This window comes from Salmo salar, chromosome 09, assembly GCF_965601325.2.
Source record: "Salmo salar chromosome 09, fSalSal1, whole genome shotgun sequence".
Classification (NCBI taxonomy): domain Eukaryota; kingdom Metazoa; phylum Chordata; class Actinopteri; order Salmoniformes; family Salmonidae; genus Salmo; species Salmo salar.
The window spans coordinates 16,208,484-16,222,647 of NC_138299.1; positions in this window are offsets into that span (position 1 = coordinate 16,208,484).

Sequence of the window (14,164 nt, forward strand, 5' to 3'; positions counted from 1 at the left end):
GTATTGTGCTCCGTTCATCTTTGCCTCGATCCTGACTAGTCTCCCAGTCCCTGCTGCTGAAAAACATCCCCACAGCATGATGCTGCCACAGCCATGCTTCACCGTAGGGATGTTTCCTCCAGACGTGACGCTTGGCATTCAGGCCAAGAGTTCAATGTTAATTTCATCAGACCAGAGAATCTTGTTTTTCATGGTTTGACAGTCTATAGGTGCTTTTTGGCAAATCCAAGCGGGCTGCCTTTTACTGAGGAGTGGCCTCCGTCTGGCCACTCTACCATAAAGGCCTGATAGGTGAAGTGCTGTAGAGATGGTTGTTCTTCTGGAAGGTTCTCCCATCTCCACAGAGGAACTCTAGAGCTCTATCGGTGACCATCGGATTCTTGGTCACCTCCTTGACCAATGCCCTTCTCCCCCGATTGCTCAGTTTGGCTGGGCGGCCAGGTAGAGTCTTGGTGGTTCCAAACTTCTTCCATTTAAGAATGATGGAGGTCAGTGTTCTTGGGGACCTTCAATGATTCAGAAATGTTTTGGTACCCTTACACAGATCTGTGTCTCAACACAATCCTGTCTTGGAGCTCTACGGACAATTCCTTCGACCTCATGGCTTGGTTTTTGCTCTGACAACTGTGGGAGCTTATATAGACAGGTGTGTGCCTTTCCAAATCATGTCCAATCAATTGAATTTACCACTCCAATCAAGTTGTAGAAACATCTCAAGGATGATCAATGGAAACAGGATGCACCTGAGCTCAATTTCGTGTCTCATAGCAAAGTGTCTGAATACTTATGTAAATAAGTTATTTCTGTTTTTATTTTTAATAGATTTGCAAAAATGTCTAAAAATCTGTTTTCACTTTGTCATTATGGGGTATTGTGTGTAGATTGCTTAGGATTTGTATTTATTTAATCAATTTTAGACTAAGGCTGTAACGTAACAACATGTGGGAAAAGTCAAGGGCTCTGAATATTTTCTGAAGGCACTGTATTTCATATAGTGCCATAACTCAGTCTCCAGAGTAAATAGACTTTGTCTTGAATACAAGCCATGTCTGCTTATTTGCTATATTGACAGACTAATCTATTGTTTTATTTGAACATGTTTACTTGCCAACAAATTAAAGTTGAAATGATACATCAACTCCCTTTGTTTTAGCATTTCATTAATATCACAATGAATTGATCCAGAAGTTGAAGTCGAGACTTTATTTGTTTCTGATGCAGCTAGAATCATTTAATCATTTGTCAGTACACTTAAAAAAAGATTATATAAAGCACCATTATATACATATGTACAACAGCTAGCAATATCTATACCATAATGCAGTTATGAGCATACTAGGCATTCTATACTATACTACAACATCAGTCTAACTAAATATGGATGTTGTATTGGTTGAATGTTCCAGGCAGGTTCCAGAATGTTCTTCAGCTGGTAAACCTCTTCTTGTGTTGGGTAATGGCAGCTGGTTTAGCAGGCTTTGGCGCTGTGGCAATGTCCTTCACCACCCACTGCTTAGACCTCTTGCAGAAGATTTGTATGTATGTACAGTACTGCAAGTCTCCTGGAAAGACATGAAGACTGATCATGAGAATGTGTAACCATACAATAAACCATGTTCATCTGTAAACAAGAAAGGGTACAGTAGACTGGTATGTGTTTTGTTTCACTCAATAATGGGGCATTGACTTGGGCTGTTAGCAAAGATATAAAACATTTGAGGAGTGCTTGACTTGTAGAGTCTTGTTGTGTGTGAGCACCTACAGTTGTGCTGTTAAGTAGACAAGCACTGCCAACAGTAGAGTGGATAGGGTAGAAGAGTGTACTAACAGCCCCTCTCTCCCATGCCAAAGAACTGACTGCAAGGGTGTGAAAATTTGAGAAGCACTTACATTTATATATTTTTGTCTTGCACAGAGTAGTTTATTCATGATTTTGTTTTCTCAAGAGGGTATTGTGCTTTCATAAATCCATTTGGCTGTCCTGGCTTGTTTCAGTCAGATGATGTTGAGTTTGAGCTTATTCCAGGCTGAAAGCTTTCATCTAATGGGTCTACAGGCTCTGTTCTACTGAAGCTGATGTCAAGGTCATCGTCGTCAGCAACAGCAGGACTAGTCTGTAGACCACACAGTGATTAGCCAACATTTTACTACTTTGTCCCATCAATAAACACTCAAACAACATCCTATATTCCCCCCCCCCCCCCCCCCCCCCCCATGTCAATAGATCATGCATACTAACCTTCACACACAATACCCACCCCCAACAGACACCAGTCAGTGACCCACACCATCCGCTCCTTACTAGTCCCTCCTTTTCTCCGATTTACACTTCAAGCCTTGCATGAACAATCAGCTAAACGTCTATAATACAGAGAAAACTACAGTAGTAGTTGTAGCCGACTTGTGAACACATCAACTGTCACAACAAGACCATGTTTATGCCTAGCTCATTATGGAGTCATGGAAAGATTTTGTCGATTTTATTAAGATTTTAGAAGGTGACTTCGCTACAATAGTTTCTGGTGCTTAGCTTGATGTTGATGCCTCTGCAGATGTTGATGGGATTGGACTCAAACTAGAACACAGTCATGTTAGCTAGCTAATGGTTAACTAATGTAACCTAACAAAGCTAACGTTAGCTTGCAAAGTTACAAATCTTTTTTTTGTTGCACAAAACTACCCTCAATACTTCCTTTCATTTTTTTAAACCGGTACCAGTTACCTTCAGATGAGTCCCGTGACACTTGTGGGGGTCGTAGAACCAAACGGAGAACACCATCGTGTTCGCGAGAGTCTCATCTTTCCATAGAGTGGTCATATTACTTTCCATGAGAAGACTGATTTTCGGGATGTCTGATGGTCTGACAAACTCCGCTGTAGTTCGTCCACCTACCACCACAGATGTGTAAGGCCGATATAGGTGGATGCTATGGATTGAGACACAGTCCATGCAAGATATCGCTAGCTTGGTTGTAAAATAGTTGCAGGCCTGTGCCTGTGAGTCTCCCCTTTCCATAGTGGGGTCAAATATATTTAAAGTTTAAAGTTTTAATGTCACATGCACAAGTACAGTGAAACACCTTTATTGTAAGCTCTAACCCCAGCAATGCAGTAACAAAATAGAACAAAAACACAAAGATAAGAAGAACACCACAATAAAATAACTTAACATAATATCTACAGGGTCAGTTCCAGTACCATATTTACAATGTGCAGGGTACTGGATCGCCAGAGGTAGATACAGTTGAAGTCAGAAGTTTACATACACCTTAGCCAAATACATTTAAACTAGGTTTTTCACAATTCCTGACCTTTAATCCAATAAAAAATATCCTGTTTTAGGTCAGTTAGGATCACTACTTTATTTAAAAAATGTGAAATGTCAGAATAATAGTAGAGATAATTATTTCAGCTTTTATTTCTTTCCTCACATTCCCAGTGGGTCAGAAGTTTACATACTCTCAATTAGTATTTGGTAGCATTGCCTTTAAATTCTTTAACTTGGGTCAAACGTTTTGGGTAGCCTTCCACAAGCTTCCCACAATAAGTTGGGTGAATTTTGGCCCATTCCTCCTGACAGAGCTGGTGTAACTGATTCAGGTTTGTAGGCCACTTTGCTCGCACACACTTTTTCAGTTCTACCCACAAATCTTCTATAGGATTGAGGTCAGAGCTTTGTGATGGACACTCCAATACCTTGACTTTGTTGTCCTTAGGCCATTTTGCCACAACTTTGGAAGTATGCTTGGGGTCATTTGGAAGACTTATTTGCGACCAAGCTTTAACTTCCTGACTGATGTCTTGAGATGTTGCTTCAATATATCCACATAATTTTCCTTTCTCATGATGCCATCTATTTTGTGAAGTGCACCAGTCCCTCCTGCAGCAAAGCACCCCCACAACATGATGCTGCCACCCCCGTGCTTCACGGTTGGGATGGTGTTCTTCGGCTTCCAAGCCTCCCCCTTTATCCTCCAAACATAACGATGGTCATTATCGCCAAACAGTTCTAATTTTGTTTCATCAGACCAGAGGACATTTCTCCAAAAAGTACAATCTTTGTCCCCATGTGCAGTTGCAAACCGTTATCTGGCTTTTTTATGGCGGTTTTGGAGCAGTGGCTTCTTCCTTGCTGAGCGGCCTTTCAGGTTATGTTGATATAGGACTCGTTTTACTGTGGATATAGATACGTTTGTACCTGTTTCCTCCAGCATCTTCACAAGGTCCTTTGCTGTTGTTCCGGTTGCAGAGGGAGGGCTTCAGTCCCAGGGCCTTAAGCTTGGACGGCCTAAAGAGCGCCCGTCCAGCACTCTAACATCCATGGGAGTGGAGAGGGGCTGAGTGGGGACGTTCAGCTCAGAAGCCAGGGTAGCATCCAAAAAGCTCTGGTGTCCCCACAGCAGAATGGCATGAAAAGGGGTGCTAGCAAGGGAAGCAGGAAAGTTCTCCATATGGCCCACCCGAGTACTCGCTTCTACCAGTGAGCCTGGTCTTTTTAGGCTCACTGAGAAGGTGGAGTGACCGATGAGATGGCGCTGCTAGCAGCTGGGTTACTGAGGGGCTGTCTCCCAGACAACCCGCAGAATTGCTCCAGCAAAATGTCCAATGCCTGGTCATGGCGTTCAGCCAACATTTGGACCCCCTCCATAAGGCCACAAAGCAGTTCCTCGTGCCTCCCGATGGTGGCTCCTTGGGAGGAGATGGCGTCGCACAGCTGGCCCGGGTCTGCTGGGTCAGTCATGGCTAGTTCGTACTAACACGGTTGATGGTAAGACCCAGGTGCAGACAATGTCGAAGTAACAAAAGTTTATTGATTCGAACACGGGCAGTCAAAGGTACAGGACGGCAGACAGGCTCAAGGTCAGGGCAGGCAGAGGTCGGTAATCCAGAGTAGTGGGGCAAAGGTACAGGACGGCAGACAGTGTCAGGGCAGGCAGAAAGGTCAAAACCAGGAAAACTAGAAAACAGGCACTATATACAGGACAGGAGAAAGGGGAAAAACACTGGTAGGTATGAATGAACAAAACGAACTGGCAACAGAAAAACAGAGAACACAGGTATAAATGCACAGGGGATAATGGGGAAGATGGGCGACACCTGGAGGGGGGTGGAGATAATCACAAAGACAGGTGAAACAGATCAGGGTGTGACATCCTTACTAATTAGTGACCTTAATTAATCAATCAAGTAGAAGGGTGGAGCGAAATCCGCAGACACTCGGCCCTCCGTGGAATGAGTTTGACACGTGGTTTACAGTGTTTGTTTACATTTACTTTGTTTTAAAATTTGGAGTAAAACAAGCTTATATTTTGGGTTCTGATGATCAACGAAAGTTGAACTAAGCTCATGAGGCATTTATAAGTTATGTTCTTCAAGAATCAATGGGTACATATCATAAATTTAAGTCCAAAAATGGATGCAGCAACTGCAGATTGCCCCTTTTAAACCAACTTCAAAACGGCGGTCTTTGTGAGTCAAGATGTGGGTTTTTCATGACCGAAGGCACATTCACAATATGGAATTACATGCATGCGAACCATGTATAGAGCTGGCCGCCCAGCCAAACTGAGCAATCGGGGGAGAAGGGCCTTGGTCACGCTGACAGAGCTCCAGAGTTCCTTTCTGGAGATGGAAGAACCTTCCAGAAGGACAACCATCTCTGCAGCACTCCACCAACCAGGCCTTTATGGTACAATTACCAGTCGAAAGCCACTGCTTAGTAAAAGGCACATGACACAGCCTGCTTGGAGTTGGCCAAAAGGCACCTAAAGACTCTCAGACCATGAGAAACAAGATTCTCTGGTCTGATGAAACCAAGATTAAACTCTTTGGCCTGAATGCCAAGCGTCACGTCTGGAGTATACCTGGCAACACCCCTATGCTGAAGCATGGGAAACTAGTCAGGATCGAGGGAAAGATGAACGTAGCAAAGTACAGAGAGATCCTTCATGAAAACCTGCTCCAGATTGCTCAGGACCTCAGACTGGGGCGAAGGTTCACTTTTCAACAGGATAACAACCTAAAACCTCTTAGGGCTAGGGGGCAGTGTTTGGAAGTTTGGATAAATGACATGCCCAAAGTAAACTGCCTGTTACTCAGGCCCAGAAGCTAGGATATGCATATAATTGGTAGCATTGGATAGAAAATACTCAGAAGTTTCTAAAACTGTTACAATAATGTCTGTGAGTATAACAGAACTGATATAGCAGGTGCAAACCCGAGGAAAATCCATCCAGAAATGTGTTTGAGGTCAGTCCATTTCAATGCATGTCTATGGGATATACAAATAAATAGCTCCCAGTTTGCAGTTCCTATGGCTTCCACTAGATGTCAACACCCTTTAGAAAGGGTTTCAGGCTTGTTCTTTGAAAAATGAGCAAGTATTTGTAGTCTGTCAAGGTGTCCCTCGTTAGGACTCTAGTCTTGTGGCGCACGTGAATGAGGGCGCACGCTTCATTATTTTTCTCCGGTATTGAACATACTACATTCCGTCTTAAATGTTATCATTTATTTACATATTAGGGTACCTGAGGATTGATTAGAAACGTTGTTTGACTTGTTTGGATAAAGTTTACCTGTAACTTTAGGGAGTCCTTTGTCTGCATGTTGAACAAGTGGAACGGGTGGATTACTGAATCAAACGCACCAACTAAACTGACTTTTTTTGGGATATAAAGAAGGACTTTATCGAACAAAATGACCATTTGTTGTGTAGCTGGGACCCTTGGGATTGCAAGCAGAGGAAGATCTTCAAAGGTAAGTGATTTATTTTATCGCTATTTCTGATTTTTGTGATGCCTCTGCTGGTTTGGAAAATGTTTTTAATGCTGGTGTATGCAGGGCGCTGTCCTCAGATAATCGCATGGTATGCTTTCGCCGTAAAGCCTTTTTGAAATCTGACAATGTGGTTGGAATAACAAGAAGTTAAGCTTTTAAATGATGTAAGACACTTGTATGTTCATGAATGTTTAATATTACAATTTTGTAATTTGATTTTGGCGCGCTCCAGCTTCACCGGATGTTGTCGATTTTGATCCCGGTAATGGGATCCGTGCGCTAAGAGGTTTAAGCACACAGCCAAGATAACGCAGGAGTGGCTTCGGGACAAGTCTATGAATGTCCTTGAGTGGCCCAGTCAAAGCCTGGACTTAAACGCGATCAAACCCTACAGAGCTTGAGAGGATCTGCAGAGAAGAATGGGAGAAACTCCCCAAATACAGGTGTGCCAAGCTTGTAGTGTTATACCCAAGAAGACTCAAGGTTGTAATCGCTGCCAACGATGCGTCAACAAAGTACTGAGGAAAGGGTAAATGATGAAGATGTGCTGAAAATGTCTAAAAACAAGTTTTTGCTTTGTCATTCTGGAGTATTGTGTGTGGATTGGTGAGGAAAAAGAATAAGGCTGTAACGTCACAAAATGTGGAAAAAGTCAAGGGGTCTGAGTACTTTCCAAATGCATTGTATAAGGTCCTTGGATGGTAAATGAGTAGGCTTGCTTGCCTACATTCCTTAACAGTATATTCCTGATAGACATGAAAGAATGATTGATGTGTGTAGGTGCTATGTAGGTGAATCGGTGCTTCATATCCCCGTGACAATGCCTTACATCTTAGGGACACATAGAGATTTCTCTTTGCATATTTTTCAGCACAATAAACTCATTTATTGATTTACAACCAAATATCGCTATATATCTTTATGAAGAACATGAATGAAAACAACCCAGCTCTATGAATACACTACTTGGTTGAAGAACTCACGCTTTATCCTATTTAATTACTAGAGGGGCTATGTCGTAAACCCTCAAAGTTCCTTAATTCCATAATGGGAGAAAAAAATTGCAGCCATCTTGGTTAGGGATAAATCCAAAACCAATCTAATTGGAATGAAGGAAATGCAGAACAAATCAATTGCCCGCGCTGAAGACGTCTACAGTCGTGGCCAAAAGTTTTGAGAATGACACAAATATTAATTTTCACAAAGTCTGCTGCCTCAGTTTGTGTGATGGCAATTTGCATATACTCCAGAATGTTATGAAGAGTGATCAGATTAATTGCAATTAATTGCGAAGTCCCTCTTTGCCATGCAAATGAACTGAATCCCCCCCAAAAATTCCACTGCATTTCAGCCCTGCCACAAAAGGACCAGTTGACATCATGTCAGTGATTCTCCCGTTAACACAGGTGTGAGTGTTGACGAGGACAAGGCTGGAGATCCCTCTGTCATGCTGATTGAGTTCGAATAACAGACTGGAAGCTTCAAAAGGAGGGTGGTGTTTGGAATCATTGTTCTTCCTCTGTCAACCATGGTTACCTGCAAGGAAACACGTGCCGTCATCATTGCTTTGCACAAAAAGGGCTTCACAGGCAAGGATATTGCTGCCAGTAAGATTGCACCTAAATCAACCATTTATCGGATCATCAAGAACATCAAGGAGAGCGGTTCAATTGTTGTGAAGAAGGCTTCAGGGCGCCCAAGAAAGTCCAGAAAGTCCAGGACCATCTCCTAAAGTTGATTCAGCTCCGGGATTGGGGCACCACCAGTACAGAGCTTGCTCAGGAATGGCAGCAGGCAGCTGCGAGTGCATCTGCACGCACAGTGAGGCGAAGACTTTTGGAGGATGGCCTGGTGTCAAGAAGGGCAGCAATGAAGCCACTTCTCTCCAGGAAAAACATCAGGGACAGACTGATATTCTGCAAAAGGTAAAGGGATTGGACTGCTGAGGACTGGGGTAAAGTCATTTTCTCTGATGAAGCCCCTTTCCGATTGTTTGGGGCAACCGGAAAAAAGCTTGTCCGAAGAAGACAAGGTGAGCGCTACCATGAGTCCTGTGTCATGCCAACAGTAAAGCATCCTGAGACCATTCATGTGTGGGGTTGCTTCTCAGCCAAGGGAGTGGGCTCACTCACAATTTTGCCTAAGAACACAGCCATGAATAAAGAATGGTACCAACACATTCTCCGAAAGCAACTTCTTCCAACCATCCAGGAACAGTTTGGTGATGAACAATGCATTTTCCAGCCTGATGGAGCACCTTGCCATAAGGCAAAAGTGATAACCAAGTGGCTCGGGGAACAAAACATCAATATTTTGGGTCCATGGCCAGGAAACTCCCCAGACCTTAATCCCATTGAGAACTTGTGGTCAATCCTCAAGAGGCGGGTCGACAAACAAAACCCCCAAGATTCTGACAAACACCAAGCATTGATTATGCAAGAATGGGCTGCCATCAGTCAGGATGTGGCTCAGAAGTTAATTGACAGCATGCCAGGGTGGATTGCAGAGGTCTTGAAAAAGGTCAACACTGCAAATATTGACTCTTTGCATCAACTTCATGTAATTGTCAATAAAAGCCTTTGACACTTATGAAACGCTTGTAATTATACTTCAGTATTCCATAGTAACATCTGACAAAAATATCTAAAGACACTGAGGCAGCAGACTTTGTGAAAATTCATATTTGTGTCATTCTCAAAACTTTTGGCCACGACTGTATATGGGACTACTAATACAGGACTAGAAAAGGCCCAGTGTACTACTTTCATGAAAATTGTATTTTAGTGTTTACCAGCATTTGTAATTTAAGTCTGATAATTATCTGTACAAAACAATTAGTCTGATAATACAAAATAGTTAATCTGATAACACTTGTGGATATAAAAATACTTGCTTGATATATGTTTCCAGTTCCTTGAAATACTTTGCAAATGCAACTTATTTCTATGTGAAAACTGAAATGGTCTATTCATTCCTTTTCCATTTTACTAGACACTCTTATCATACTTTTTCGTATCTGTGGGAATCGAAACCACAACATTACCATTGCCATACCAACTGAGCCACATCATCACATCATCACAAACCACTTGATGTCTCAATGTACTCAATTACTGTATTGGTCATTGTTTTTCTTCATGGTGATGGAAAGTCTACAGGTACAAACCCCAGCCTATGTACAATACAGTAATGTACATTTACATTAAGTGGTTTGTACGGATGGTAAATTAATATTGCACAAAAGTGGTTGATATCCATGTTATTTGATCGAGAAAAATATTTCATTTGATGTGAATGTTTTGTGTCTTCACCCATAACTTTGCACATTTTTGATGTAAATGTTTGAGGACAGGGTTTTGTTCTTTCTGGATCCCATTAGAATGGTGATCACAGAGAAAGGGACAGTGCAACAACTCTTACAATTCCAACTATTGAATCCTGCAAGATACTGTTCTTAATTATACAATTAACTTTTTTTGCCAAAGCACATTTTTGCCCGCGCTATAGGCGTTTCTATTGGTCCGCTAATACTAGTAAAGGCCCAGTGCACTACTGTTGTGAAAAAATATTTGGTTCCAAAAATAATAATGTTAGTTTTTATTCTGATTTTCAGGGGTTGCTGCACCCCATACTTCCTGCGGCTATGGGGTTGACTGCATTTTTTGAATGGAATGTTAGTAGATTGGCAGTTAATTAGGAAAATGTTTGGGATCATTCCTCTAAAACAGTCTGCAGATGAATTCTTCACATTCATTATTTTACACAATATCTTATCACAGCACTAGCAAACCATAGTTGACCAACTCCCTGACCAACATGGCTGACCTTTGTACCAGCAACAGACAGCCTGGTCTCATAGACTAGACATAACATAGTAAATGTAAATCTGGCACACTCAAATTAGTACGATATGTTACGTTTGGTAAGGTTACACAAGACAGATATGTTATGTACCAGGTGTAAAACATATATTATGTATTTCACCAAAAATCCCTCATAACTATTTTAATTTATTATTTTAAGGTTATTTTAAGATGTACTACATTACTTTCAAGAGTGAATTATTTTATTGTATTCATTTTCTAAATTGTGTTAATGCTGTGATGTCATCAACGGGAGCCATGATCTTACTCCTCAGTTTGCTCAGAGTGTGATGAGGAGAGGTAGGTGTTATGTATGCTCTGGTCTTTTGAATGCACATGTTCGCAAATATTCACAAATTCACCAGAAAAGACAAGCAAAAGTTGTATCGTCACTGATTTAGTGTTGCATTACTGATTTATAGGAACATATATTCATGTGAATGGGGATAATGTTCGAGTGCAACTTTGCAAGGCTAGCCCAACTACCATTAGCCTTGTTGCGGGAGAGGGTCTCTTTCAGGTGCAGACATCGTGAGTTTTTTAAATATTTTCTCATGGGTTTTCTGCACTGTCTTTTGTCTTTTATCAGGCAAATGTACTTGTATGTAGTCCAGACGGCAGCATTAACTTTTGCCTTGTATTTGTATCCATTCCATGCAAGTATGTTGTGAAATGTGCCGATTTTGTATTTCATGTTGTTAGGGACAGATGTTCCGCTAGCGGAACGCCTCACCAATATCCAATGGTAGAGCGTGGCGCGAATTACAAATACCTCAAAAATGCAAAAACTTCAATTTTTCAAACATATGACTATTTTACACCATTTTAAAAACAAGACTCTCCTTTATCTAACCACATTGTCCGATTTCAAAAAGGCTTTACAACGAAAGCAAAACATTAGATTATGTCAGGAGAGCCAGAAATAATCACACACCCATTTTTCAAGCTACCATATATGTCACAAAAACCAAAACCACAGCTAAATGCAGCACTAACCTTTGATGATCTTCATCAGATGACACTCCTAGGACATTATGTTATACAATACATGCATGTTTTGTTCAATCAAGTTCATATTTATATCAAAAACCAGCTTTTTACATTAGCATGTTTTGTTCAGAACCGAAAACTTCCGGTGAATTTACTAAATTACTCACGATAAACGTTCACAAAAAAACATAACAATTATTTTAAGAATTATAGATACAGAACTCCTTTATGCAATCGCGGTGTCCGATTTTAAAATAGCTTTTCGGTGAAAGCACATTTTGCAATATTCTGAGTAGATAGTCCGGCCATCACGGCTAGCTATTTTGACACCCACCAAGTTTGGCACTCACCAAATTCAGATTTACTATAAGAAAAATTGGATTACCTTTGCTGTTCTTCGTCAGAATGCACTCCCAGTACTTCTACTTCAACACCCAATGTTGTTTTGGTTCCAAATAATCCATAGTTGTATCCAAATAGCTCAGTTTTGTTCGTGCGTTCAAATCACTATCCGAAGGGTGACGTGCCGGCGCGTTTCGTGACAAAAAATGTCAAAATATTCCGTTACCGTACTTCGAAGCATGTCAAACGCTGTTTAAAATCAATTTTTATGCGATTTTTCTCGTAAAATAGCGATAATATTCCAACCGGGAGACGTTGTATCCGTTCAAACACTGAAATAAGAAAATGGAGTCTTCACATGCACGCGCGCACCAGTGTCATTGTTCTCAGAAGGAGCACTCTCCAAAACCCCTACTGTTTTTCGCCCAGAGACTGCAGAGTTATCATTCCACGTTCTGGCGCCTTCTGAGAGCCTATGGGAGCCTTAGAAAATGTCACGTTACAGCAGAGATCCTGTATTTTCGATAAAGAGGCTACAGAAGGCCAAGAAATGGTCAGACAGGGCAATTCCCATATAGAATCTTCTCAGGTTTTGGCCTGCCATATGAGTTCTGTTATACTCACAGACACCATTCAAACAGTTTTAGAAACTTTAGGGTGTTTTCTATCCAAATCGACCAATTATATGCATATTCTAGTTTCTGGGCAGGAGTAATAACCAGATTAAATTGGGTACGTTTTTTATCCGGCCGTGAAATTACTGCCCCCTATCCCAAATGAATGTGCATAGTTAGCTGTCGTTCATTTTGTTACTTGCCTTGGCATGTCAAAAATGCCGTTGTTGATTCATTAGTATGCCTCAGGTATAATGGTACAAAAGTGCACTCTCTTCGAAATATTTAGCACTTATTAACAAATTATTGGTGTATTGGAAATATGAACATGTACATTTTGTACAATGTATTTTTGTTGTTGATGCTATTACTACTGAGTTTGCTCAGCGCGTGATGAGGAGAGGCAAATATACTTGTATGGGAGTCCAGACGGCAGCATTAACTTTTGCCTTGTATTTGTATCCATTCCATGCAGTCATTAAAAGAGAGACAACCTGCTGAATTGTGTCCAAAGGCCTTATCCTCCACCTGCACCAGAACACAATGCAGAAAGCTACCGGTGCAGAACCGGTTACAGTTACTTAAGGCAAAAACTAAAGTAGGGTGGTTGGCCAGGCGTATATGTTACGAATACTCAGGGAGTCAGGAAGCAGGTGCAGAAAGAGAGTTTAATAATGATGATGCAAGGCAGATGAACATAACAGGGATAGCGTACTGAACACGTTGAAATCTCATCATGGACAGCTTTCGTATTTTATCTAATTAGCAACTTTTCAACTACTTACAATTTTTTTTTAGCTACATGTACTTTGCAACTACTTAGCATGTTAGCTAACCTTTCCCCTAACCCTAACCTTAACCCCTTTAGCTAACCCTTCCCATAACCTTGACCCTTCAACCTAACTCCAAAATGTACATATTGTGCAAATTCGTAACATATAACACGAATTGTAATTCGTAACATATATCATACGAAATGGGGTGATGGACATCCACAAATTAATACATTCGAAATGTAACATAATCTACTAAATTGACTATCTGGGATTTGCGTACAGAATAATACTAAATGCTAAGAGACCAGGTCGCATAAGACGGTTCATGTCCATTCTAGTATTCTAATTCCTAATTGCGCTTTATACACTCCCACAAAGGGCACTTTTCCTCGCTAAATAGAATGAATGAGGCAATATCTCCCTGGTAAAACAGAGTTGAATCCATTCGGAATTTACTACAGTGTAAAAGCATATTACTCTATTACACCCTTTGGGTTCATTAAGATCATTTATGGTATCTAGTCGGATGGGGGATATATCAGCAATATGTGCTCTATGGACCATAGCTAACAGAGCTGATATAGAGCTAATGCCTCTGAATGGTGTTTCATGCTTCAAGCCTTTATTATAGAGCCAAAGAGCCTGAAGCCTCCACAGGAAACAAATTGGGAATAGGAAGACCAATATCAATCATTCTAACTATGCCTGTTAGGGTTCTGGGTACAGTTTATGATATTCTACATGCCGTTTCAATTACCATTATTATGTCTAAGTGATCAGACAAAACAATATAATATTGGTC